The sequence below is a fragment of the Gopherus evgoodei genome, chromosome 3 (genome assembly GCF_007399415.2).
Source record: "Gopherus evgoodei ecotype Sinaloan lineage chromosome 3, rGopEvg1_v1.p, whole genome shotgun sequence".
NCBI classification, from domain to species: domain Eukaryota; kingdom Metazoa; phylum Chordata; order Testudines; family Testudinidae; genus Gopherus; species Gopherus evgoodei.
In genome coordinates this window covers 79,456,318-79,483,041 of record NC_044324.1, presented here as the reverse complement: position 1 = coordinate 79,483,041, position 26,724 = coordinate 79,456,318, and the positions used below count along the sequence as shown (strand labels likewise).

Genomic DNA, 26,724 nt, shown 5'->3' with positions numbered 1-26,724 from the left:
ATGATCATCATGCCTCCAAGTGGGAGAGTTACTGTTTTCTTTTCAATTTAACCATTTTACATGGAGGTAGAGATTGGTGACGGAAGCATATTGCTTAATATCCTTAAGTCATCAATACATGACTAATTCTGCCATTACAGTACATCCTTCAGGTGGTTGTAAAATAAAAGAAGTGAACTTGTGTGGTTTCATTATGATGGCAATAGAATCCATAGTGCATCTCTGAGACCAGAAGGCCTGCTATGTTATGGGCCAAATTATATAGACTGGATAAATGCTGAAATCAGCTTACTCATTAAACATCCTCTTGTCTTACCTAAATCTGAGTAGAAAAAATAAATATGGGGGAACAAATATTTGTTCCTCTATTTACCAAATAGGAAGCTGTCTTATGCCAGTTTCTTCATAAAAACATCTGTTGGCAGATTTACACTTGCTTTTATAACCATGTGTACAATAACCAAGGAGGGATTCTTTACCTATGTTTTCATCAGTTTTCCATTAATGTACACAGATATCCAGTGGAGGATACGGTAGGATTTTGTTTATCTGAAAGTCAAAGAGAGCACTGAATAAGTGTTTGTTTGGCTTTCAGAACTTAAGGAGAAGTGATGGAATTTTCTGTTTGAAATACTATTATTTGGCAGAGAGAGAGAGAGACTTTTGCGCCTAGTGATGTGGTATTGTTGGGTCCTGCTCACCGATGAACATGAACAATAATACGCAACAACATTGCATTGTACAACATCCACCATACAAACTCTACCCCAAACACCTTAATGTAATTAAAAAACACAGCTACAATGATAAGTAATAGTAATGAGAAGAAAATTAATGGGCAGGTTTTCAGATGAGATTTGAGAAGAGATTGAGAGTTGAAGAGGGAGAGAGAAACCCTCAGGCAACAGCTTTTTGGGGTGAGGGGGAGTGGAAGCCTGACACTGTTTAGGCGCTAACACAGTAATAAACAAATATTTAAAATACAAAGAAAAGGGCTCTTTCACCCACAGTAGTGAGATTGTGTGTGTGATTCTTACTTGAGAATTTCAAGTGGAAAAAAAAAAAAACTATTTCAGAATGTATTTTGATACTAGATCAGGAATCGGCAACCTTTGCCCTGGCGGGCCAGGCTGGTTTGTTTACCTTCCGTGTCCACAGGTTCGGCCAATTGCGGCTCCCACTGGCCGCGGTTTGCCGCTCCAAGCCAAAGGGGGCTGCTGGAAGCAGCAGCCAGCACACCCCTCGACCTACATTTCTTCCTGCAGCACCCATTGGCCTAGACTGGCGAACCGTGGCCAGTGCGAGCCGCAATCAGCTGAACCTGTGGACGCAGCAGGTAAATGATTTAGCCTGCCAGGGTGCTTACCCTGGCCGGCTGCATGCCAAAGGTTGCCGATCCATCTACTAGATTAATCCATATTGATACTGAGCGCCTTGAAAGTAATAAAAGACTTCACCACTGTGGCACAGTTGGTATGCATATATTTTTTAAAATCTTGAAATTTTCCTTTTGTATATAGGATGAAATGGAGGGCAGAGGGGGAATAAAATCTGTACTCATGTTTTCTGATTAAATTACATTGGTATAGAGAAGCAGAGAGTGATTACAAGGTAGCATTAATTATTTTTAACTGCCTTTATCTGTTCTCAACTTTATAAGGAATCTTTTATTTTGTTCTCCAGTGCCCTTACGTTTTTTTATCATGGTATTTAGGAGTTGTTGCAAACTAAACTAAACAGGAACAACAACTGACAAAATTACTCACATCAAATTTTGCCTACCTATCCTACAGCACAGTTAACATTTACGTATGTTTGTACACCACCCGCTGATATGCAGTGCTAGACTGGAAAGGTTTTGTTAGTATTGGCAGTGCTTTCTTGAAGCCAGCTGCTAAGTCTATATTGCATGCCTGCTTGAATTCCAAAATCATTGTACCTCTCCCTTAATCCCTGTTTGTTTTTTTACTTTTGCCTTCTTTTTAGTTTACCTTGTATCTTGGAGCAGTAAACTTCAAACACTTTATGGAAGTCAGGGTCAAAAAGCCCTTTTGCTTTGTGTTTTGCTAAATCTGGTTGCCATACTGATACAGGAAACTAATTAGAATCACATGTCATTTTCAGGTCTGGCCTGCATGATCTGTCTCCTACCTGCAGTATGGTTATGTCTCCATCCATTTCCTTCCAAATTTAGTTGAAAGTAAGTGAACCATTGTAATGTTCTCAGGTAACATATGAAAAATCCCTTTTAGGAATCTTTAAATGATAGTTTGAAGCTACCCACTGGATTTTAAGTTAGACTAAATGTATGAGAAGCAATTTTATAATCTTGTAGCTTTCTTTCATTAACCAGCTTTACTCTCTAGTTACATGCTATGTTAAAGGGCTTGAATAAGAGCTTGCATTAAGATGTTTTCCCATCATACACACTCATTACATATTGCTATTGAAATACCCTTGTGTTCCCATCCAAGCATTTTTCAAAAAGAAAAACTACAAAAATTTCAGACGCATTTTATTAGCTTCCAGCCAGTAAGTCACCTTTCTTTTTCCTCTTTGTTTTTTCATCTCTGCCTTCTCCTCTCCCCAGACCTACTCCTTCTGGATTTTGTGTATTTTCTCTAACTGCTTCAGCACCCTCCTTGTTCCTTCCTTGTTCCTGCCTTTGCTTCTCCTCTATTTCTATGCACCGTCCCTTCCTTTCCCCTCTTAATTTCAGTGTCACCCCTTTTTTATTTCATGCTCATTTTTCTTTTCAGAGGCTCTTAATATTCTTATGTTCTTCTCATCCCTCAAAGCCTTACTGTGAAGTGCTGGAAATGGCTCCCTGTACAGCCCGTCAGTACTGATCCTTCCATCATCCATTTGAGGATATGTTACTATAGAGAATGTAAAGTGCAACCTCTTAAAGGCTCAGTCTACACTCTCATTAATACTCCTAGATCTTACTGGCCTAAGGAGTGGCAAAGACTGATTTAGTCCTGAGTTAACATGTGGTGCCTGTAGGCATTGGTGCACCATTCAGTATCCTCTCCCTCTCCTCAGTGTTGGTGTCTCTTTACCATAGCGTTGTGTTTTTTCCCCCTCCTCCCTATCTGGTTCTGGCAAAACTGGGTGACTGGGCCACAAAATGGGAGATGGAATTCAGTATTGATAAGTGCAAATCAGTGCTCATTGGAAAACATAATCCCAACGGCTTGTATGGTCACTTGCTAGAGGATTCTTTGCACCTTGAAGTCTTTAAACCCTAATTTGAGGACTTGAACAGCTCAGACATAGGTTAGGGGTTTGATACAGGAGTGGGTGGGTGAGATTCTGTGGCCTGCATTGTGCAGGAGGTCAGACTATATGATCATAATGGTCCATTCTGACCTTAAACTCCGATTCTATACATGCAAAATCATGAGGTATAAATTAGCTGTTACCACCCAAGAAAAAGATCTTGGAATCATTGTGGATAGTTTTCTGAAAACATCTGCCCAAGGTGCAATTGCAGTCAAAAAAGCTCACAGAATGGTAGGAACCACTAGAAAAGGGATAGATAATAAGACAGAAATGATGCTGCTATATAAGTCCATGGTGTGCCCACACCGGGAATGCAGTTCTGGTAGCCCCATCTCAAAAAGATATATTAGAATTGGAAAAAGTACAGAGAAGCAACAAAAAATAAGGGGTCTTGAACAGGTTCCATTTGTGGGCAAATTAAAATGAATGGGACTGTTCAATTTAGAAAAGAGACGACTAAAGAGGAATATGATAGAGGTCTATACAATCATGAATGGTGTGGAAAAAGTGACTAAAGTGTTATTTTCCCCTTCAAATAACACAAGAACCAGGGTTCTCTCAGTGAAATAGCAGGTTTAAAACAAACAAAAGGAAGTACTTCTTCACATAACACACAGTCAACCTGTGGCACTTGTTGCCAGAGGTGGTTGTGAAAGCCAAAAGTATAACTGGGTTAAAAAAAAAAAAAAAACTAGATAAGTTCATGGAGGATACGTCCATCAATGGCTATTAGCCAAGATAGTCAGGGATGCAATCTCATGCTCTGGGTATCCTTAAATCTCTGACTGCCAAAAGCTGGGACTGGATGACAGGGGATGGATCACTCGATAAATTGCCATATTCTGTTCATTCCCTCTGAAGCATCTGGCACTGGCCACTGTCAGAAGAAAGGATACTGGACTGGAAATACTATTGCTCTGACCCAAATATGACCATTCTTACATTCTTATGAACAGCTCCTATGATCCTATAGAGCTGCTCCTTATGTTAACAGGTGAGAGTCCAGTCCTTCCCTGCTCTAAAATGTGTTAAATAATTTTTTTTCTTTCCTTGTCTTTTGCTAGCAGAACTGGTTTCACTGTGGGGCTGAAGGGAACAGAGGTCCTTCCATACTCCCATGAGCTACTTGCCATAGGAGTTCCTTCATGGAGACTTTAAATTTAATCTTAATAGCACACTGACCGAGGAAAGTACAGTAAGATCAAGCTGCTAACACTTAGAAGTGATGGCATAATCTTGCTATGATAATGGACCTGTTTTGGGCTGCCTCTTTTGTACCACAATTAAAGTGATTCAGAATATGCTGGGTTGACTGAAGAGAGCGATATCTGTTTCTGACAGATGTTCCCCATGATTCCACAAATGTAACCCTGTCCGCAAGATGATAGCGTGCTTGTTTACATAGGGAAGCTCTTAAAAATACAAACACAAAGTAGCATTCAGATCAGTCATTCTGATCAAAGTGCCGACGATTATTAGGGTGTAAAGGGAACTGATGACTCAACTTAGACACAACACTGCGGCGGTCTCCGAATTTCAGTTTCGTAGCAGATTCTTTTCAGGAATGTTTTTCGTTCCTCCGTGATTCAGATATGTTTCTGAAGTGTACATATTGTTTTATATTCCTTAACCAGGAGAGTGGAAGCAGCTTTTGGGAAAAGACTGCCAAACATTTCTGAATAATACTAGACACTGCCCTATACTTTCAATGGAAAGCTCAACTTTCTGTGGAAGATGGTTTTGTATTTTATCCTGCTCTCTCTACGGCTGATCTGCCCCAAAATGATTTCTCTGTCCAGTCACCACATAAAAAGTTCCTGTGTCACAATTTAAAAGAACTTTCTGAATCAAATTGCAATATTTTGATCAGCTCCTATTCTTAGTAATTCCAGGCAGTGCACTTGCTAAAATTGGTGACTCAGAAACTGAAATGCAAAATATTTCTCTTAACGGAGGCCGGAAGTTAGCTTTGAAACCTGAAACAAAGTGCAGACCGCAATTTTATCTATTTATTATATGTGTAAATACGCTTTGTCTTCAGCAGTCATTTAGATTCCTTTTGGTAGAGCCCGTATGATCCTCAGGCTGTACGATAAACCATGTCAGATCTATCTGGCACATCTAATTTTTGGATTAAAAAATGAATTCCTAGTGAATGATTTCATTGCCTGTAGTGATGTCTGATTTTGTCATGGCATTTGATAGAACTTGTTAGAAGTATTAGGTAAGACAGGATGTTGGTACATTTGAAGTCATCTAATATTTAAAGAAGTAGAAGAATGTGTGTTCTACACCAGTGGAATTGAACTAAATGGTATAGTTGATTTATACAATACACTACCATATTTAGGATGCTCTGTGACATCAGTAGGTCACATTTTAAGTGTGGAGAGTCTCATCATTTTGTAACTGGGTGGTCATCTGCCAATGGAAAAAAGGACAAGTATTAACCCTTTTTTACTGTAGCTCCTAGAGGCATGGTGGGGTGGAAATAAACTGAGCAATACGGCTGTAAGTAGTTTCAGATAAGCATTTAAGCAAATGATACAAAAGGTACAGAAAGCTCTTTAGAGGCTAACTTTTGAAAGGAGCAGCTGTACATGCTCTGGAGGTGCTGGAAGATAAGACTTGCGTTCTCTTACTGCTTCTTTCACTCTTATGTATTTGTACTGCTCTCATCACCATGGTACCCGAGGGTCTTGTATTAGTCAAGCCAAGTCACTCTACTCTGTTTTCACTGCATGACTGTGGGCAAGTCTCTGTTGGTTTAACCTGTGTCTAAAATGGGGCTTGTATGGACTTCGTAAAGCACTTCAAGATCCATGTATGGAAATCACTATTTAAAGTAGGCTATTGATTGATTTATTTAAAGAGTATGCACTTCCCTTTGAAAGGCTGGTGCACCAATAGTAAACATTCTACAAAGAAAGTAATCGAGATCCAGAGCTTTTTATTAAATACAGTTTACAATAAAATTAAATAAAAGCAATGCATATTCTTAACTCTTGTTAAAAGTAATTCCTCTTGGAATGTTTAGAGCTCTGGAGGATATTTATTTTGGTGGTGTGGGAGTGGTATTAAGTATTACACGGTTAATAAAAGCAGATGCTATAGAACAGGAGTGGCCAAATGTACTGATCCTCCAAGCCGTATACAATAATCTTCAGAAGTTTGAGAGCTGCAAGACATGCGCAGCCTGCCCTGGGGCACTGTGCCTGCCAGGAGCAGTGCCCACCCGTGGGGCTAAAGTCCTTAGATCCTGCCTCCCCCCGCAGGGCTACCCCACCCCATCACAGGGTAGAGGCCCCGAGTCCTACCAGCCCACCACAGAGCAGAAGCCCCAAGCCCCCCCCCCCCCAAAACTAGTTTTGTAGGTGGAGAATGGAGCGGTACATGTATGTGGGGGCTCCAGGAGCCACACTTTACCTGTAAAGGAGCCACGAGCCACCATTGTGCCATGCCTGCTATAGAAGTAGTATATTGTTAAATAAAAAAATATTGTACAGAGAACCTGCTGAACTGAAGTGAAGTGTTTGGTAGAAAGTTTTTTTATTTTGTTACACAAAATAGATCCAAATACCTTCCTTGAACCTGGATTTGGATGTGGATTTTACATTTAGTGGGGTGGTCAATATCTCCCTGAGCTCAGGATTGGAAATGCCTATGTTGGCACACTCAGATTTGTCTGGCAGTTGTAGAACCCATCACCACTGCTTACTCTACTGCATGTTGCTACTTAAGCCAAATGACAATTTGGAAGAATTTTTGTCCATTAAAATAGTAATACAAAACCTTTGTTTGTATTGTAGCTTTTCATTTGGTCCAGTACTTTGAATGAGATTTCCCGCTCTGTTCCACTCAGGTTAAATTTGGACCCATCTTCATGTCTTTTGGTCATTTATCCAGTTTATCAATTCAGTGGGAGCCAGTGATGTGTTTAAAGAGTTAAAGATTTAAAGATATCACTAGTCTGAATGTTTAAAGAATCATAATTGCAGTTTAACATTGTAAATTGAGATTGGCCCTGGAGTCTAGCGATCCCAAGTAGGGCATCTGAGTTTTGGACTTGAGCATTGGCCCTAAACCCCGGAGCTGATAAACATTGTGGAGTCAGCATGTTGTGTATTTCTCCAGTGATCCCTCAGGCCAACAGGGGAATGTGATTTGACTGAGCTGCCATGATAGTTGGCCCTGCATGGGGTTGAAGCAGAATGAGTGAAAAGTAGGGAGAAAGTAGTAAGTACAATCAGTATAGTGCATTGGGGCCATAGCTAGCAGAAAGCAGTCTCCATTTCTGCTAGCCTACAGCAGCTCCTCTGGACTTTGGAGCTGCATAGCAACAAAGCTGACCATATTTTAAGGAGTTGCCATGCCATTAGCCATGACTTTGCACTGCCTGAAGCAAAATTTTGCTACTGCTTATGACTGCTTCTTTCCCACTTGGAGAGTCTGTTACTTACCCAGATGCTCAGGGAACTGGGAATGACCTTGAGCCAAGTTCATTCTCAAATATACAGGTGAGAGGGGTGGACTCTCCTTGGTTGACTGAACCTCTGTCAGCCAGGGAATAGTTTTAAAGGGAGCAAGTTGTTGCCTTGACAGTTCTGATCTTAACTTCAGCTGGGAGGGGGAGAGGCCTTTTGGGCTGAAGATTTCCAGATCTGCCATGCCTTAATATCAAAATTCCAGCGTTTCTCAAATGTAGCCACTGTGGCCGCATGCGGCTACCAGGTGCTTTTCTAGCCACCACAACCTCCTGGGCAGTGATGGGGGTGGAGGGCAAAGCAGTGGCCCCTGCCCTTAGGCTGCGAGCAGGGGTTGGGTCCTGCCCCCCTCTGGAGTCACAAATGCTGGAGGAGCAGGCTGCTAGTGAGTTCCCCACCTTCCCTGGGGTGGAGGACAGCAGGCTCCAGGCCTGGGCTCACCCCCATCCATTCCCCCCTGGCACCCACTGCCTCTCCTGACCCCTCATACATTATCCCCATCACCTCTGGCCCCCACTGCCTCCCTACCCACCTTCCCATCCAGGGCTTAATTTGTCCCTGGGCTTGCCTGGACTGAGTAAATCTGCTGCTGTGAAAAGTGATATTAACAAACTTATACATATCACTTTTCACAGCAGCAGACTTACTAGCTAGCAGGTCTTTTAAAAAACAACCAAAAAAGAAAATAAAGAACAACAAAAAAATACAAGAACGTGCAAAGCACCTAATTTGTGGTTCTGTTTAGGCCTGTAAAGAATAGAGACAAGTGTACGTTATTTTTATTAGAGTCTGCAAAATATCCATACAAATTTATTTGTCTTTCTTAAACTTAATTAGGATTTTTAGTTAAAACTGTAACAGTGGCCACCAGCGAGAGTTGGTGGCCGCACTCTGAGGCCGCCAAAAATTTTGTTATGAGAACCCCTACTAATCAGCAGGTGCTGCCATATAATACTGCATGCAATGACCGGGAACAGATTTCTCAAACTATCACCCCTTTCTAGCTATTCGAGTTAGTAGAGTCCTCTCACATCTACCAATAACTGAGATATTTGTCATTTTAAAACAACATCACAGGGTATCCAAGCACAGGACCTGGCAGACTCCCTGCTTGAGACCATGTGGAAAGCTGTCGACATGATTTCTCATCCTTCTAGGCAGCACTGCAACTTGTAGCTGCCGAACTGTTTCTCATGTTCCTGTTTGGGCTTGTTCAGCAGGCCAACCTTTCCCCTGGATAAACCAGCCTGCTACGCATCCAGCGTCTTCATCCTTGGTGGTTTGCACATCCAGTGAGGCATGACTATTTTCTTCTGGATTAGGCCTGTAAACCCATCTTCTGTTTTAGCCATTCCTCCCTATGGCAGAAATGGATTTATGAACACAGTGCTGCCAGGGCATTTTCTGCTTTGAAAATCTTGCTCAGTTCTTCTTGGAAGAATTTTATTATTGGCTTTATGTGGAGCAAATATATCCATCTGCACATGTCATTTTTATAGCAGTTTGTGGGAGTTTCAGCCACATCTCCCAGTCAAATCAGTGGCAATCAATGCTAAAACCTCACACAATATTTTGAACATTTGGGAAACTACATACAGGCAGTGCTACAGACACAAAATACACAGTACAGTAAACCTGATCTCAGCTCAGAACTAATTATCTGTTTATAAAAATTCCCCTGCTTGCCGTTTTGCTGTTAGAATCTGGTCTGTAAGATTTATGACTTTGGCTGAAATGAAGTACCATTTCCTTTTTCTCAGCATTAGTGTGCATGGCCTTATTGGCTTTTCTTTTTAAGTTCACACAGAGAATTATTTTTTAGCCCCTTTCCTCTCATGATTCTACTTTTCATTGCAACAGAATGAAAAATAATCCACAAACTGACTTCTTAATTTTTTTAAACTTCCCCATCTTAATTTGAGAGTAAAGATGGAGAAATGAAAAAAGTCCTTTCATACATGGAATGGCACTACTGTACCCAGTGACCCATGGTCTCCAGAGAGCATTCTGGAAAATGATTGAATGACGTTTGGTGTGATTCTGAATTTGCATCTATTTTTACACATGGATAATTCCATTGACTTCAGGTAGAGTTATTCTTGATTGGCACTGAACTGAATGAAATCAGAATCCAGCCCATTGGGCAAAATCTCCTCTTTAGTTACATCCATTGCAACCAATTGACATTACTGGCTTTGCATTAAAGAAGAGAGCAGCATTTGGATGATAACAGAAAAGATGACCTAAACTGGCATGATTAACAGATGAGTCAAGCAATATAACAATATCTTTTGATCTCCTGTAGTAGTTATCTAATTAAACTGCATTCATTACCGTAATTGTTCGGCACCTAGAGTATCTCTGTACTTATAATTTGCTGCACATCTACTTCCTTAGGTGTATTCCTAAACTAAAACATAATTCCTTTACAATGTTATAGTCAGATGTGAGCAGGGGGGCAGATGTGAGCATGGTCGCGCATGATATCCTTATCGATAAACTAGGCAAATACAATTTAGATGGGGCTACTATAAGGTGGGTGCATAACTGGCTGCATAACCGTACTCAGAGAGTAGTTATTAATGGGTCCCAATCCTACTGGAAAGGTATAACAAGTGGGGTTCTGCAGGGATCTGTTTTGGGACTGGTTCTGTTCAATATCTTCATCAATGACTTAGATCTTGGCATAGAAAGTACGCTTATTAAGTTTGCAGATGATGCCAAACTGGGAGGGATTGAAACTGCTTTGGAGGACAGGGTCAAAATTCAAAATGATCTGGACAAATTGGAGAAATGGTCTGAGGTAAACCGGATGAAGTTCAATAAAGACAAATGCAAAGTGCTCCACTTAGGAAGGAACAATCAGTCTCACACATACGGAATGGGAAGAGACTGTCTAGGAAGGAGTATGGCAGAAAGAGATCTAGGTAGATCACAAGCTAAATTTGAGCCAACAGTGTGATACTGTTGCAAAAAAAGCAAACGTGATTCTGGGATGCATTAACAGGTGTATTGTAAACAAGACACGAGAAGTCATTCTTCCGCTCTACTCTGCGCTGGTTAGGCCTCAACTAGAGTATTGTGTCCAGTTCTGGGCACTGCATTTCAAGACCAATGTGGAGAAATTGGAGAGGGTCCAGAGAAGAGCAACGAGAATGGTTAAAGGTCTTGAGAACATGACCTATGAGGAAGGCTGAAAGAATTGGTTTTATTTAGTTTGGAAAAGAGAAGACTGAGAGAGGACATGATAGCAGTTTTCAGGTATCTAAAAGGATGTCATCAGGAGGAGGGAGAAAACTTGTTCACCTTAGCCTCTAATGATAGAACAAGAAGCAATGGGCTTAAACTGCAGCAAGGGAGATTTAGGTTGGACATTAGGAAAAAGTTCCTAGCTGTCAAGGTAGTTAAACACTGGAATAAATTGCCTAGGGAGGTTGTGGAATCTCCATCTCTGGAGATATTTAAGAGTAGGTTAGATAAATGTCTATCAGGGATGGTCTAGACAGTATTTGATCCTGCCATGAGGGCAGGGGACTGGACTCGATGACCTCTCGAGGTCCCTTCCAGTCCTAGAGTCTATGAATCTATGAATAAGTTCACTTCAAGTAAAACATTGCAAAATTGTACAACTTTTTGTTTCAGTCTGTTTTTCCCTTAAATTTACCTGCCCTAATTTTAAGTACATCTGTAGGCATTCAACTGATAAGTTAATGAAAGCTGTGTTCGGCCAATTGTGTAACTTTTTTGGATTCACAGATGTTTATCTGACTTGGAAACTATCAGATTTCAGCTAAATTTGAAATTATCTGAAATTCAGCTCTGCTTTAGTTATAGACTGCTGGGCCACAGCCGTATTTCTCACTTCTGTTTTAAACAGTTATTTTTGTAGTTGAATAAGGGCTTAATAGAAGATTGTCAGAAATGTCCTAAGTATCAGGGAGTAGCCGTGTTAGTCTGTATCCATAAAAACAACGAGTCCGGTGGCACCTTAAAGACTAACAGATTTATTTGGGCATAAGCTTTCGTGAGTACCCACGAAAGCTTATGCCCAAATAAATCTGTTAGTCTTTAAGGTGCCACCGGACTCCTAGAAATGTTCTAGAAAAACCTTTTTAAAAACAAAGCGTGACGGTGGACATGGTTAATACTTATACTTACCTTTTTAGGATTTTCATCTTCCATAGCATTTACAATGCCTCTTTCATGTGTTAAAGTTTATTGGGGAAAGTTTTATATTGGCTTCTTGAGTGGTCCATTCCTTTTTGGGATTGTTTATTTTTTGTAAAGGACTTTTAAAAGAAATAGTTGTAAATGATCAGTTAGATTATGACAAACATTGAAAATCTTCAGCCTGCAATAGGACTTCAAGTAAATCCGCGTGGTCTACATGTGTCATGGAATGAATCCCAATGCATAAGCCCAGCAGGCTATCCTTTAGCAATGGCATGAAAAGTGTAGAGTCCTAATTGAAAAAATTGAAAATACTGACAAATCCCACATCAGACCTGGGACTCCAGTTTTGGTAACAAGATTCTGTGGTAGTTTTAGTGATTTCAGTATAGTCTCCAATTCATTTTCCTTTGGCATGTTAGCATTTTCGTTAACAGAACTCTCTAGCTCTTCTGAAGAAATATATCACACAATGGAATCGTTTGTCAAATGTAACATGATTTTCTGTTTATCATTTGGAGGGGTTACTTATAGAATATATTCATTCCCCTTTTCAATCTAGTAATTACTCCTCTCGTAGATCATGCTGCTGAGGGGATGTAATGTTACAACGGAACTGTTTGTTTTATTTCAAATATATTCCTACATTAAAATATTCCAGGTTTATATATGTCTTACAAGTTTTGAGCCATATTCACCAAAGGTAAATCCCACCTCTCTTGCCCTGTGAAGCTGGTGTATCCCAGGAGGAATTTACTCCAGAAGAAGACGGATGGTGGAAAACCTGCTTCCCTGCCTTAGAATTTTCCACTTGAGACTGCTGTGTGCTGTTGAACACAGTTCTATCTGAAGAATCCAGTAAGCTGACATGATGCTAAACACAGTTTAGCAGTCAATATAGACAAGGACCAGTTGTGTTTCAGCATCAGGTCAGCTGACAACTGTTCTGAGCAGTTAAATCATGGTTAGATGGTTAGCTGGACTGGTCCTAAAACACAGCTTGCCCTGGTCTGCACTGACAGCTAATCATGACTGGCATCATCTTTACTATTGATCACTCGTAACAGTTGTCTAAATAGGGTAACATTCTGCAGTGTGGAACAGACCTGAGTGTGGGGAGCTTTAATCTGTGGTCAGTGCTCCCTGCCAGCTGAGGCTGTTGAGGGGATGCACTGAATCAGTGCATCTCCTGGCTGACCTGCACATGCTGTCTGCCCAAGCCCCTTGCATCTCATACCTGCTGGAGAGGAAGTTGCAGCCATTCTCTGATCTTGAAAGCTCCCACCATTCATACTTTCAGCCTGAGGTGCCCTCTTCCAGGTGCTGGTATACACAAAATGTAAGTTCTGGTTGAATTTGTCCTTTTGAATCTAAATATAATGTGAATCTAGTAGATTGTTATATGTACATGAAAATTTTGTTAGCCAAAAAAAATAAAGTAAGATATTTTATCTCCTCTGAAATGGAAAACTATCTCAGATTTCCTTACAGGTTTCAGGGTGGGATATGAACTTGCTAGAAATGAGAGTAATTAATTTTTGGAACACTTTACCAAGGGTAATGCCAGATTTTCTTTCATCCTTGGATACTGTTAAATCAAGATTGGAAGTTTTTCTAAAACATATGCTCTAGGAATTATTTTGGGGAAGTCTTATGGCCTGCGTTATATAGGATGTCAAACCAGATGATCACAGTGGTCCCTTCTGGTCTTAGAATATGTGATTAAAAACCAACACTGTTACAAATGTCTTCTGAGCCCCAAATAATCCTTTCAGTAGTTAAAAACTTTTTAAAGAAAAGTTACAATAAAGCCATTTCAACCAAAAAGAAATATTCTGCACTTTTCCACAAATGGCGCATAAATTCTGTTAACAATGTTTTCTTGTGTCTGTACAGCGCTTAACAGTTTGGGGCCCCAATCTCAATGGAGACAACTAGATGCTAGTGCTATAAGTATTAAATAATATCAATTGAAACACAGACCTTTAGAAACTTCTGCTTTTCTTCACACCTCTGTGATGATTGCTGCTCCTCCTGGCCCAGCCTTCGGTCTCTTCCCTCTGCCAAGCCTTTCACCTAACTATGCCTATAAGAAACTTGTTGAAACTGTTGACATGGGTTTTCTTGTCTTGCTTAGATACTATATTTATATGTAAACACAATTGTATATTTATTGCTGTACTTCCCTCTGTACCTACTCACTGTATGGCTAGAAGCCACTCTAATTATGGGCAAACTAGGCAGCTGCTTAACCTGAGCAGCTACGCCACACCTGAACAGCGCTATGACCACATGTGGAACATCACAACACCATGATTGTACGGATATGGCCTTGTTGCCCGTATGTCTAGAATGAGTAGCGCTACAATCTCCTGGCACTTGGCCCACCCCACCTTTACCATAACTACCAAACCATCAGAGGGCTCACCAGCCCCTCCCCCTTGAAAGTCCGATGTATCCCGCCTGCGGGGAGAGCACACTGAAGTTTTGCCTAGGGTGGCAGAACATCTTGAGCAGTCAGTCCTGTCTTCAGTCTGAGTAGATTGGGACAAGGATCACACTGGCTCCTATGTTTGGAAAAGTGTCTAGCAAACTAGCTATGGCAAACTACACTACCAGAGTATAATGCAGGAGTGGGCAAACTGTGGTAACATCCAGCCCATCAGACCTTTTAATCCAGCACTCGAGCTCCCACTGGGGAGCAGGATCAGGGGCTTGCCTGCTCCAGTTAGGGAGCGGGGTCGGGAGCTTGCCCTGCTCTGTGGCTACTGTGGCTCAGCGAGTCTCCTGGAAGCAGCGGCATGTCCCCCCTCTGGTTCCTATGCATAGAGACAGCCAGGAGGTTACATACACTGCCTCCACCCTAAGTGCCGCCCCCTGTAGCTCCCATTGGCTGTGGTTCAAGGGAGTTGGAGAGGCAGACAGAAGAGCACACAGAGCCACCTGGCCATGCCTCTGTGTAGGAGCTGGAGCAGGGACATGCCACTGCTTCTGAGAGCTACTTGAGGTAAGCACTGGCCAGAGCCTGCACCCCTGACCCCAACCCCAGCCCTGATCCCCTTCCCACCCTCCAAATCCCACAATCCCAGCCCAGAGCACCCTCCTGCACCACAACCTCCTCATCCCTAGCCCCACCCCAGAGCCTGCACCCCAGCCCCCAATTTCATGAGCATTCATGGCCCGCCATACAATTTCCATACCCAGATATGGTCCTCAGGCGAAAACGTTTGCCCACCTCTGGTATAATACAATATATTGAAAGTCTACCCCAGAAATAAATCTTTTTAAAACACCATTTTAATCTGATGCTTTATCCTACCAGCTGAGGTGTATGGTGTGTTATTTTACTGTAAGTTTCTTGTGTTAAAAATGATTGAGTCAGGCTCCAAAACTCCATGAGATTGTCTTAAAAAAATATTTTTTTCAGTAATAAATTTTTCAGTGTCTTTTCATTTGCTTTCTGAGCCTGTAACTACACCCAGGTCATACGTTCAAGCTTTCCTCTGCACCTGTGAGAACCAGAAACTTTGTTTTTAGTGAAAGCTGAGATTCTCTTGCACACACATGACTCTAGGACCTAGGCCTTTAAGAAAAGCTCCAAATACTATCAGAGTTAGCAACACTGCCCAGTCTTATAATTGGATCCCCACAGGAATCAGAGACTGCCCATGCAGATCTGATTGCAGAATTGAAGCCACTTGGTAAGACCCCTCGAGGCCTGGACTGAATCCTCCTCTGTGTGTAGTACAGCGCTGAGCACCCTGATTTAACTCAGGAAATAACTGAAAATGAGTGGAAACTTGTTCACTAATCATTTTTGGTCCTGGCTCTTCATTTCATGTATGCTCTGCTTTTTTCATATCAGATGTTTGAGTTTTGTGTTTTTAAGGAAAACTTTGCTTTAATCATTCCCTACTTACACAAAGAAAACTCCTATATAAAATGGAAACATGCAACAGAGTATGTATTGAACAAAGCGTAGTGTAGGGACTTAGGTTTCATTCTGCCCTGGTCTGACTCCTGAGCAGAGAGATTCCTGCTTTCATGTTGTAGATCACGTGTAAAACCTGATGCTTTCTGGCTCACGCCATGTAATGTAAGGCTATCATCAGAGAGAAACAGAGTGAGACGTTTGCAGAAGGGAATGAAATGTTTAGGATGCGGTCTCATGCTTTTTACAGCAGTGAACATCAATCACACCTTCCAAGAACAGAGTAGCACTGAAAATCTATTCTTTTTTTTGTTTCCTCTTCCCTCCCTCCATCACCCCTTCCTGCTTTCCCAGCATTCCCGTAGCAAGTGTAATTTTAGCATGAAAGTGTCATTTGCCCTTGAAAAAGTTTTCTAGCTTTATAGCATCTTGCCCTGAGATAATGGCAGTTTCTTTTTTGTTTTACAAATGATTGATTTGTGATTTGATAGATATATTTGTATTATATTTCCATAGTTTGAGTCCATTCGTGATCACAGAGATTTCCTCCTCTTTCCCTGCTTCCCTACTCTGTCAAGTTGTCCCCCCTATAATGAAATTACAGGAAATTTTTATAAATTAGAAATAAATTTTTTTTTACCCTTTTCTAGAATATATGTGTTCAAAAATAGCAGGCAGGGCCAGCGGTTCCATTTAGGCGACCTAGGCGGTTGCCTAGGGCGCCAGGATTTGGGAGGGCGGCATTTTGCCACCCTCAGCGGCAATTCGGCGGTGGGGCGTCCTTCCGTGCTCCGGGTCTTCGACGGCAATTCTGCAGCGGGTCCTTCACTCGTTCCGGGACCTACCGCCAAAGAGCCCCGAAGACCAGGAGCCGTGGAAGGACCCCCCCCTTCGCAGAATTGCCGCCAACGACCGGCAGCACGGAAGGACCTCTGCCTAGGGCGCCAAAAACCCTGGCGCCGCTCCTGATAGCAGGTCTGAGCATCAGCTGACAAATCATCCAGTAAGTCACTATCCAGAAGATATAACCTACTTCCCATGAGCACTTGAAGTGTGTACAAGGTTTGCATTTGTGGTGTTCAATATTTTTCAAATTTTGAGTTTACAAAAATAATTACCCAATTTTTGTCCAACTCTGAAAAATTTTCATTGATTTTTGAGATCAGTTTAGAGAGCTGGTCAATGTTTTTCCAGATTTCTGACACACAGATTAAAAAAACCAAAAACCTTAATGTAAATTTTTTTTGTCTTTTTATTTCGATTTTTGTTGAGTTTGGGGTGAGTACCTGTGCTACCAATGTGCTACCAATGGTGAATGATAGGAACATGCTCCCAAACCTCTTATCCTGCTGAGGTCCCCTTCAATCCAGTAGCAAGTCTTGTGGATTTTCATTTGTATGCCCTCCACAACTTTATTCATGCAATTGTATTTATGGGCAGATGAGATGGAGACAGTTGAAGTCTCCAGTTGTAGAACACAAGATGAGGATTTGGAGCAAAGCTAGTTGCTTTTTCAAATTTCTAATTATGATGAGCTTTCTAAATTTGAAATTTCAAAGTTAGCTTTTTTGTCCCCCCCCCTGTTTTTTCAGCCCCTTTCAGAGTCAATTCACATGTCCTTTATGGGTAAATCCTGCTTACTCCACTGTGGAGCACAGTGTGGGTGGGGCTGGGGGAGGCAGTGCAAGCTATGTTCACTCTACCCACTACAGGACCCAGCTCCACGAGGATTCCCTGCACACAGCTGTGCGTCTGCTTACGTGTGGCAATTGATCAACCTTTACATGTATCTATCTGCCATTCTTACCCCCACTAGTGGAGGAGCCAGTGATATAGTGGCTACCCTAGCTATAAAGTCGGTGTAGTGGCCTATGGGAAGGATTCCTTCTTCCTCCCAGCTTAATTGTTTGGCTTGATCTCTAAGGCCAAGATATGGGCTGTAGTTCTTGTTCATTTCACTCAGTGTGTCTATCTGTGTTCTCAGAAAGCAATGCTGCATTGGTCTACATTCCATTCACATTCATAAAGATCAAAATCTGTAGAAAAGAGTAAGCCTCATGCTCATCAGTGAGGATTTGTCAAAGTCTCTACTGTAAAATCACTTTTTGTTGCATAGTACAGATAATTATTATTATTATTTTTGGCCATACTCCTTGATCAATCTTAACATTTAGTGTCTCAGATGAAAAGGAATAAATTAATAATTTAACTCTCCCTCCCTGAAGCCTTCTAGAATAATGGTTAAACAAAGGAACAAACTTCAGACAGCAGTTTAAAAATCCCTAATGAAATCCAAGCTAAATTTTGGCAAACTTCAATATTAAGTTATTTAAATCCTCTATAATCTGCATATTATAAAGATTATTTTTAAAATGCCCCTGCATGTGTGATATGCACAGATCTCTCATTAGATATAAAACTGATCTCTCAGCAGAATCACAGAAGATGGCAATATAGGTCACTTTATACTTTGTAACTCTCCTTGTGCTTATAATAACAGAAGAAAAAATTATGTTGATTTTACAAATGGTCTTACTCCCGTCACCAAGATTACAGAAAACAAATTAATTATTTGCCAAAAGTAACATCTAATGTAAATTTGATATCTGAATTTTAATGATTGTCTTCATTTTGTTTTAGGTTTATATCAGCTAAGCTGCCAGAAATTTGCTTCCTAAAGCTTTGGTGGTCCACATTTTAATGGATTGCTGTAGCCTTTTAATTTCTCCATTCATCCAGTTCCCAGCATCGTGAGAAGATTAGCCAGCACAGAACATAGAAAAATTACATGTAAGTCTTGATTTGAATTCCTCTTTTGTAAAAAAGAAGTGTAAAAAGAATGAAATGTTTCAGACAAAAAAGCAAATAAGTTCCATCTTTTAAATGTCATAAAACATTAGGTTGTGAATAGATGGGTATGAAGTGCTATGACTGGCTTTGTAAACTGAACTGTGACTGTAATTTCTGCTTCCATCATTGACCTTCGCAAAAAGTTCTTTAAAAAAAAAGTGTGCCTAGGTTTTTGCCTCTTCAGGATAACTTCATTTGTGTGTGTGTTTTAATTGTTCTTATCTCAGTGTTTCAATCCTGCATATACATGCTCTCCCAAAGCAACTTGAACTGCTCCTCAGAGGCTGGTTCAGATGGAGTCTTTGCATGGTAATATTGTGGGTGTTCCCTAGCTTCTGCATGGTGGAACCACAGTTCTCCCTCCCATGCTGTGCTCTCCCTCTTTCTTGCCTTCTGTTCTCATTGTTTTATGCTAACACAGTACCTTTATAGCTTATGCTGCCTCTTATCTCTATTCCAGCTACCACTTCTCCTCAGTTACTCTGCCCCTTCCATGTGAGGATCTCACTGGGACACAGACTAGTTAAGTGGCTTTCCAAAGATTAGTTTTTCTGTAGTATCTAACACAGAAGATCTACAACAAGTCAGTCTCAGAATTGGGCAGGAATAGAACCCAGGACCCCTGAATCCCAGTCCCGCATCTAATTGCTGGACCATACTCCCTCCCCTGCTGCATGCTCGTGATGTAACAGTGGTAGAAGTTGTACATTAGCAATGAGCGTGCACACAGAGAATATAATTGTGTTATTTACTGTTGATTGCTGTAGATGGTGTAATGAGGTGGACAAACCCCCACTTGATCTGGTCAAGAAGGAATCAGTGTTGTGCCCTGGAGATAGGGGCTGAAACTCTACAAGGAATGCTCCCCAGATGGAGGAAGTGGGCTGTGGAGTGCTGCTGCCCTGACCCAGGAGGCAGCATATAAAGTGTGGGCAGAGTGGTCCCAAGGGTGGAACCCTAGGAGCAGCCAGGCATGGGAGAAGGCTGGAGTTGAACTTTATCCCGTTAATTTCTTTGTTGATCAAACCAAATGCTGGGTAGGGGTGTTTTTGGCTAGTACGTGGGCTGTGCTTTAGTGCAATTTGAGGAAAGGCGCACACACCCGCCCATAGAGACAAATTTGTACATCTGATCTTTGTATTTTTTTACCAATGCCCCTCATCAGTTATGCATTAGAATCTTGTATCAATGAACAAAAAGGGGAAATGAAGAACTATAATGGCTAATAAAATACATTGTCCACTTTAGTAATCAACTGAAGACATTTTGGGGTCTTTCGTACCTATTAAGATGCTCCCTGCTTTTGCTCATCCTCATTTTTGGGAGCAACAATGCAGCTCCTTTTGATAAGGCTGGATCCTGCATTGCTTATGATCCACACTCCTCTCTATACAAACATGTGACAACTAGCAGCTGGTCAAATAACTCTACCAGAGAAACCTTAAGGGAATCCATGGAATGAAAACTCATACTGGCCTAAGGTCTGGGACTTGCTGTAGTCTGTATAAGGACATCTGCCATCCTCGCTACTCGTGTCCCCATCAGGAGACTTTAAATCTTATTCTGTTCTTGGCAGTATTCATGCTGTTATGGCATTGAATGTTTCAACATACTAGGTATAAAGTAAGCTAAAGACACAGGTATGAATTTTACCATAATCATGGGAGAGACGGGAGTGTCTGGAAAAAATCAAAGTAAAAGAAGGCACATTTATTTCTCTTATGGGGCCAGGAGTATAGTATAGTCTTAATAAAAACAGGCTATCATAGGAGTCATTGGAACCAGGAAAAACTGAAACCTAACCGGCTTATGTAGATGAAAAGCGTAAATACAGCTGAATACTTTCCTGTGGCTGCACTCTTAAAAAACTATCCATTGTCGAAAACATTTTCACATATGCAACTATTATTGTAAAAAAGAGAAGTGTGGGAAGTAAATTGGTGTGTAGAGAGACACATAATACGTGTTTGTCAGTATATACCAAGATCTGGAAGGAGAGTGGTTGGTCAAAATAAGTGATTGTACAAAAAAAATCACAGAATTAGGAAAATGAAAGATGATGCTGGCTGGCTGAAAGAGATGGTAAATAGAGCTTTCGTCATCATCAGAGAAGTGCTGAGTGGCCTGTGTGACATGAGGTGGTGACTTTTGTTCATTTTCTAGTGGATGCAAACTACTTACAGACTTTTGCAATTCTGTCATGAGTCTCGCAATATTTGGTGTTTTTCATACCATACCTGGAGTCATGTGACTGTGAGCGTCTCAGCTTTCTTTTCTTTTTTTTTCTTTTCTTTTTTTTTAAAAAAAGTACAATTCTAGTCCTTTTGGCTGCAGAAATAAAAGCTTGGAAACTTGCACACTGGAGGCTTAAAAGCCACAAGGCAAACAGAAAGAATACGGATTTTGTTATTTTGAAATTTCTCATGACTTTTGGGGCCTTCCTCGTGATTGTTGAATGCTCAATTCTGCAAATCCATGATGGAGAAACTAACTTAAAGATGACACCTTAAGTGACAGATTTAAAAGAGCAGTCAGAAGCTGAATGGACATGACTGAAAAACTTTTTCATCCCCTGGTCATAGCTGAGGTACAGAGGAATGTTTATCACGCTGCTGCCTGTTCCATGGTTAATCAGTATTCTCCATTCTGACAGTGTAGCAGTGTTGGAGCACTAACTTAACTTGAAAAATGGGACATGGATTTGAAAAATGTTGTAAAATCCTTTTATATTTTTTTCTTGCCAACAATGTGCTCATGACCATGCAAAACTTGGAAGAAGACACAGGCCCTCTCCCAAGAAGTATGGCTAATTGCAATGTCATAAAGCAGCTGGTTATTGGCTTAGGGCAAACCTGCATCTGGATCCACACTAGTAGATTCTGATGCAGAGTCAAAGCTTTAGTTGATTCATTAATGTTACACCATCGTTCACAAACCTACATACAGTGATGGAGTAGGGAGGTTGGGAAGGGCTGTTTTCATCCCTAAACAGCTCATTGCAAACAGCTCATAAACTTTGTTGCATTGCGCTATCTGATGGCACAAAACAAATGTGTAACATAAAAGGGCTTTGATCAGATGCTACTGGAATTGCAATGTTAGGCTGTGGCTACACAGCTGTCCTGTTGACATCACCATGGAACTATGCTGCATTCTGAACTGCAATTTAAGTGCTAAGTTTACATTTTTTTTGTTTTGATTTTTCATTATTTCTTTTTAAAAGAAGGAAAAATAAGATATCAATCAATGGCATTCTGAGGAATAATGGACTGCCTGAATTTATACTACTTATGCAAATTCTTGTCTTGACAGTTCAGTAAGCCTCTTATAGGGTTTGAGCTAAACAAAATCAAATAGAAACTCATTTCTGTAATATATAGGTGGTGATTGTTCTCTTAAATAAAGTATTTTTTAATCTAATTTTTAGGTTTCTAAAACCTGCCCATCAGCAATCTGTGGGCAGATGTAAATTAATTTTAAAATGTGAAGTGCGCCATTTGATGACTAAATGTCTGTCACACACCTACTGTCACCCAAATAATGAGAAAACAGATAGGCTTTATTGTCTGTCTACAGGTCAAAAAACACATGCTTCGTTGGACGAACAGGGAAATCAAATTTCCAAAGGTGACAACTCAACCATTGGAACACCTAGGTGGTAGACATTCATATCCCCTCTGTACTGTTACCAAGAGCAGCCCAGCTGATCTCAACTGTCATGATAGTAGGTAAGAAGAGATGTGGTCTTTGTGCCACTGAGCATCCGGGACCAGATTCTAATTTCAGATGTGCAACATAGGCCATGAAATATTTCATGGGGAAAAAATCTTCTCCTTGAGTGCTTGTATTTTACATGACTGTAGAACTATTATATTCACATCAGGCGAGGGCATTTAAAGTGTGTGGAGGAGAGATGAGGGGCAGGCATAGATCTGAAGCCCTTGTCCCCCACCTGATCATCCTCTTCCCCTCTCAGGCACCATTCTCTTCCAGAAGCCCTTGCCTCCTCGCCCCCTCCTTACTTTACCTCTCCCTAGTGGTAAGTCTCACTTTTGAGTGACGGGTTTGGCTGTTTCCCAGTGCTAAGAGGAGCTGCTCCAGTTTTGGCAGCTGGCAGGTGAGGGGATCCCGGATGTTGGCCATAGTGCACTCCTAGCCATAATGTGTGTGGACACTAGATACAAGATCACTGCTCATGAATGCAGCTAAAAAACCTGGGCAAATTGCATCTCTTGACCAGCAACCAGCAAGAGGGTAGAAAAAACATCCAAGCTGGTCAAAAATCAGCCAGGTGGCAACGCTGTTTTCCACCTACATGCTTAAAATGATCAGACCATGGAATGGGTGGGCCTCCCTCAGGAGCGGCTCCAGGCACCAGCACACCAAGTGTGTGCGGGTGGCAGCCTACACGTCACCGTGAGGGTGGCAGTCAGGCTGCCTTTGACAGCATGCCTGCGGGAGGTCTGCCAGTCCTGCGGTTTCGGTGGCAGTTTGGCGGCAGGTACGCCGAAGGCACAGGACTGGCAGACTTCCCACAGGCATGCCGCCAAATCCACGTTACCAGCGGACCTCCCACTGGCATGCAGCTGAAAGCCGCCTGACTGCCTTGTTTGGGGCGGCAAAATACATAGAGCCTCCCTCTCCAAATTCTCTCCCCCTCATCCTCCCGGCTCCGCAGCCTATGCATCAGGCTCACTTCTTCAAAAGTGCACATCTGACTTGCATGTAAGTAACACTCAATGTATGAATGAGAACTAGGGGTTTGTGCACTTACATAGCTGTGCATACATGTAACCCCAGTTGGGGCACACATATCGGGTGTTGTTCATGCACAGATCAGGCACATATGCAAGCGTGCACTTCTGAAAATTTGGGCCTTAATATGTGGAGAAGATGGCCACATATTCATGCACACTTACTTTCACATGACTGGGCAGTGTTGTCTGAAGAAGAGTACTGTACTCTCTCTCTGTCTTATCTGAATACCTTCCACATTAAAATCATTAGGAAAGTCCCTGGTGGATTCCATGGAGTCTCTGGTATTTTTGCCTTTTTGGGGTCAAAACTCTGCTGGGGGGTAACGTTTTTTATTTATTTATTTGTTTGTTTGTTAGATTTTATTAATTTTCTTTCTGGGGGTGGGGATGGTCTGGTAGAGGATTAAGGTTAGAAGCAGTTGTCAGTGTTGAGAGCCTTTCTTAAGGTAGAAGGGCTTTTTCCACTGCTTTTCCCTACAGTTTGTCTGTTACACAGCAGTGATACAGGAACCAGCATGCCAGTAACTGGCTAGTCTGATAAAGCTGGAAATATTGGCTATACATTTGTTTTTGTTGTTTTGAAAAATTAAATAAATTTGATGCAAATATGTCTTATTCCATAATATAATCTGGAAAATATTAAGTGTATACCCACCAGGCAGCAATTATACATTAAAGTATAAAGTGGAGAGGGAGTGAACCAAAAGCCCCTGGTACAATGCTGATTGGAACAGCTTGAAAATATGGCAGGATAGTTGGAAGAAACAGCCATCTCCCTTTTCATTTGATGACTGTTAAAAGTAGTACTATGGAGCCATTACATTCAGGCAAATATCGTTTACACTCTTTCTAGAGGTAATTGCTAGGCTTGAGAAGAGCTGTGTTCTATATTATATGATACAACACTCCAAAATTGAATTATTCTGACACCTCTTCCCTGTCTGCCATTAATTAATGTTTGTGTCTTGCTTCCGAGGTGTGAAGTGCTGCATACATGTGAAGTGTTATTGATTTATTTACTTTCTATTCATGTGACAATGTTGTGACGAAGTTTTTCTTCTTAGTGTTGCAGGTGACAGTCTGTGTGTCAGCCTGCCTGAGTCAGAGCTCTCACTTCAGCCCTGATAAAGCTTCACTTTACCACAGGGACTCTGATAACTAGCATTTCCCCATAGGTGGGACAGTACCTTTGGCAGCTTTCCCGTGTGCCACAGAGTATCGTACCTGCCAGGGTTTGTCATTCATTTTAAGAAAATACTGAAAGACAGTGACAGTGAAATCAACTTTCTCTAACCTAAACCAGTAAAAACTAAAATACATCTCACCACATAAAAGTTTTGTTTTCACTGCTGCTAAAATCTATCCCTCCCTTTTTGCAGCACAGTGTACAGTCATCCAGTGCCCAACTTGGGGGTGGTGTGGTTGAGACTCAGTGGCGTATGACCCAATTTTCATAATACTTAGGTACCTGTGCTTTTACAACACATATCAGAAGTTCCTGCGACATAAAAACACCAGAAAAGCATGTATCTGATTTCAACAGTATTGTGTAAACTGCGGTATGTTCAGAGCAGCTGTCTGTGCATTAGGTTCCATGTTAATTACTAGAAGATGACAGGCAGTTTTGTGCAGTGTGTTGTTAATGAGAAATCTTAGGTAATCACATTTTCTGGAGTTGATGCTTTGTGTCTTAATATTATTTTGTTGAAATAATGGTTGCTAGCCTACTTGCATGTGTTTCCTGTTATGATTTGCAGAGAGTTCGGGCAAGAATGTTGTAATTGATGCTTTAGTAGCCATAATACTTTGCATTTTCAAGCAGTGAGGTAGTTAATGAAAACAAACTGTCAGCTTTCATTCCCACATCCCCAAACCTCCTTTACTGATTCTCTTCTGCAGTCTGCTCTGAATGGGCTTTTTTATTTTATTTAATTTTATTTTTAAATGGATTGAATCAGTCAGTTTGGGTTAGTCCTGTGCAGGTATTCACGTGATAATTATGCTCATACTTGTATCAGTTCAAAATGTGTGCAGGGTAAACAGAAAAATGTCAGGTACGGAGAAGAATGGTGAATGGAACCAGTATACTGCTAGGTTATGATTTGTGCCATATATGAAGTTACAAAGTAATTTGCAAATCAGGTTTAAATAAAGTGGAATTTTTTAAGCATGATGAAATCATCCTTGACAGCAGGCTCTCTCATTCTTCTACTACTACTATTATGAGTATAAAGGGATTTTTTTTTAAAATTACCACTTTCTGAAGTAAAATAATCAGGATAATTTCCCACTGATAGGCCCATCAGTAACCCCTTCATAAATCACTGGTTTGAAAAAGCTAGTACAGGAAGTGTGCCTTTGTTATCAGATTGCATCCTTATTACTGACTTTAAAATTGGTCAGTGGTTAGCCATCCTAAATTTGAGACCTGTTTGCCAGACAGTGAATAAGATCAAAGAATGGAAGATGCGCTGAATGCATGAAAACCCCATTTATGTCCCATTGCAGTTTATCTACATTATAATCGGTGTCCTCGCTGTTAAAATAGCACAATGAAACCATAAATATAAACTGGAAAAATATGCAATAGATTTTTAGCTACTTTGCATCCCTTGTTAAGATGAGCCATCAGTACTGGGTTTTTTGCATTTGTATACTTGTGCTGTAGGTGTTGGAAGTGTGGGTGGCCAAGAAAAAGCAGTGGTTACAATAAGATTTTCCATTTATTGCCCTTTGTGTACAACTAAAAATAAGACTCAGACGATTCAGAATCTGTAGAGCAAGCAGAATCATTCCGTTAGCTCTGATGACTGGCTTGCATGCAGCTTTGCCTCTGTCTGGTAAGTTCTACATTTGAGTACTTGTAAATGTGTCTTTGTTGAAATAAGAGAGAGACAGACAAGTTACTTACACTGTTAGTCTTCATGTAATATTCTATCAGCATTTTCTCATTCTAAAAAGCAAAGTGTGACTGATAAGAGATGGTGATGAAAGAGTTTTGGAAGCAGAATTGTCCCTGTATCTGAAAAAAGCAGCTGTGAATCGCTCACGGATTTTTAAAATCAGCCCTCCAAAGCTACAATTGTATAACCTGAACTGCTGATCTATAACTTAATCTTTTTTATATAAATGCTCTTTGCCAGCCTTCTGAACATCAAGTAAAGGAATGCTTAATGTTGACCATTGGCATGTAAAACTCTTTTGTTTCCACTATAAGGTGATAGCATTGGTAACTGCTGGCTTGGTA

At 41.0% G+C, this 26,724-nt stretch overlaps 1 protein-coding gene and 1 long non-coding RNA gene across 8 annotated transcripts in view; one reads left to right on the top strand and one right to left on the bottom strand.

Annotated features, from left to right (window-relative positions):
- The window catches only part of BACH2 (BTB domain and CNC homolog 2), a 265,247-nt gene that overhangs the window by 139,277 nt on the left and 99,246 nt on the right, over window positions 1-26,724 (top strand). For 2 of the 7 annotated variants that reach the window (XM_030555952.1, XM_030555955.1), the window contains exons 3-4: window positions 2,125-2,200; window positions 18,511-18,660. The exons of 2 other annotated variants lie outside the window; for them this stretch is intronic. The gene's annotated coding sequence lies outside the window, so the exon portion shown is untranslated. Of the gene's footprint in view, window positions 1-2,124; window positions 2,201-18,510; window positions 18,661-21,153; window positions 21,308-22,296; window positions 22,449-26,724 lie in introns of those variants that run through there. 3 more of the 7 variants (XM_030555954.1, XM_030555957.1, XM_030555953.1) reach the window with 3 other exon arrangements.
- LOC115648396 lies at window positions 3,104-21,675 on the bottom strand. Its single transcript, XR_003999543.1, has 3 exons — window positions 21,665-21,675; window positions 8,383-8,394; window positions 3,104-3,196 (listed from the first exon to the last, which is right to left on the bottom strand). It is a non-coding gene; the product is annotated as an uncharacterized LOC115648396 (long non-coding RNA).